This window comes from Argopecten irradians, chromosome 7 (assembly GCF_041381155.1).
Source record: "Argopecten irradians isolate NY chromosome 7, Ai_NY, whole genome shotgun sequence".
Classification (NCBI taxonomy): Eukaryota; Metazoa; Mollusca; class Bivalvia; order Pectinida; family Pectinidae; genus Argopecten; species Argopecten irradians.
Window position 1 is genome coordinate 40,535,563 of NC_091140.1, and position 2,000 is coordinate 40,537,562.

The window sequence follows — 2,000 nt, forward strand, 5'->3', positions numbered from 1 at the left end:
CATATAAGATTCTTCAATTTAGCTTGTTACGAACAATTTCATTGGCTGAAAAATTTACTTTATCAGCCTATGAAGGAAAAAATGGCGTCGCCCTTTGTAACGACGTTGCTTCCGATTTGCTGAGATGACGGCGTAATGCTATTATAGATAAACGAGTCCCAAAATGAATTTTGGATATTGAAGAGATTACCTTCAGTAAATTGAATAAAAAAGATTAACTTGAACGATGTGGAGAGTATGTTAAGGAAATATAACACAAAAATCTGAGTGTACTCTCATCATGAACCGGTTATTTAGAATACACTCAGTTTTTTATGTCATATCTCCATAATATAAAAAATCTATTCAACTTAATCCTTATAAACAGAGATTTCCCATACATACAGTGACTTACGTAGTCAAAATACATCTCTATATTTTCTTCTTTCTGTTCTGCCCGTTTAAAAGTTGGTGCAGCGTTTGTTTTTATTGTAGTAATATCCCCTTCCGTCCCCGTCGGAAAACCCACATCTAAAAGAGCCATTGTACTCTGCCCTTCTCGCAGCCACCTACAAAACAGAAAAATAAAAAAGAGACATAATCCCAGTGCAACGAACATTATCTAACTAAGGAAACTCTTTTGTGTTGTAGATTTAAATAAATCGAGAATTGTTGAGCCAGTTGTCCTCGAATGACGCAAATTTATTCAATCGTACATTTAACAACGTTTTAGGAAAACGACAGGAATGTGTTGAAGAAGACATATATATCTTAAATTTCATACGAGATTAATAAAACGATATTAAGAATCTATATAAAAACAAACAAAAAAATCCTCGGAGTTTCAGGAAATCTTATTTGAAATAAACAAAAATTTAATACGTAAGAAGGTCTAAAAATAACTACAGATAATTTACCGGAAGCAAACATCCAGTTTGAAACCTTCCATTGTTTCGTTTCTCAATGTAGTATTCATTGCAAAAGCTGGTTCACGTAGCTCTTCTTCAACGTTGAAAAATACAGAAACCTGGTTTAAAGAATATAGCATAGATATATGATATATAATCTTGCCTTTCATGACATTAATATATCTAATAAGTATTATGAAGTAATTAAATTATAGTATAATAAAGATATCATAATGCAACAACTAATGTTGCTATAATGAAATGTTGGAAAGTTCTTGAACTTATTTGAAATACAAGAAAAATCAAACCATTTCTGCATTGTAATTTTCGCCCACGACCGCACCATAACATAAGACATTGTTCCTCAGGTAAAATAACCAAATCATGAATCATTTACCTCCACTAAACAGATCCCCGTGCCTGTAGCACTGACTGTCAATTCCTGGGTATTGTTTACATACGGAATCTGTGTAAAGGAAGACTCGTTATGTTATTGTAACTCTGAGGGTAATTCTGATAATCAATTAACCTATCATTAGCTGCATCTTTTTTTGGCCAGAACAAACACAATCATATTTTTGAAAGCATTTAAGATTAAGACATAGTCCCGTTTTCATAATGAAGATTTATCATGTTCTCCTTCAAATATCGATAGATACAACTTAAACTATACAATTTAGAAAGTAAATATATAGTGTACAATTCTTTACAGATGCTCCGCCGCCTATTTTCCTCATTTGAACAATAATTGGTGTTTAATCGTGTATATATATGTCTAATTAACACCAAAAATAATATAAAATAATTTATTATGTCTTTGGTGCATTCGCAATCAGCACTTCATGCCATATAGGATATAGTGCCATGGATATTTTTCGGGATGCAATTAATTATTTTTGAAATTTTTAACTTGAAGTAAAATTAGAAGCTCAAACTTTTCAACGATGGTAATGGTGCAAAGTAAGTAACTTTTGTAACTGAAGAAAAAATACTAGATCGTCTGCTGCTGTTTTTTGACAGTTAAAAATATCATTTGTCAGCGGTGGAGCATCTTTACATTAATATTAGACCTTGCTCTGTATAGAATTTCGAAAATTTATCCATTGGGAATTT

The 2,000-nt window shown here is 31.7% G+C and overlaps 1 long non-coding RNA gene across 1 annotated transcript; it reads right to left on the reverse strand.

The window, feature by feature from the left end:
* Positions 1 to 398: 398 nt before the first annotated feature.
* Positions 399 to 1,358, reverse strand: LOC138326940 (uncharacterized). Its single transcript, XR_011208984.1, has 3 exons — positions 1,285 to 1,358; positions 897 to 1,006; positions 399 to 548 (listed from the first exon to the last, which is right to left on the reverse strand). It is a non-coding gene; the product is annotated as an uncharacterized lncRNA (long non-coding RNA).
* Between the last annotated feature and the right edge of the window lie 642 nt (positions 1,359 to 2,000).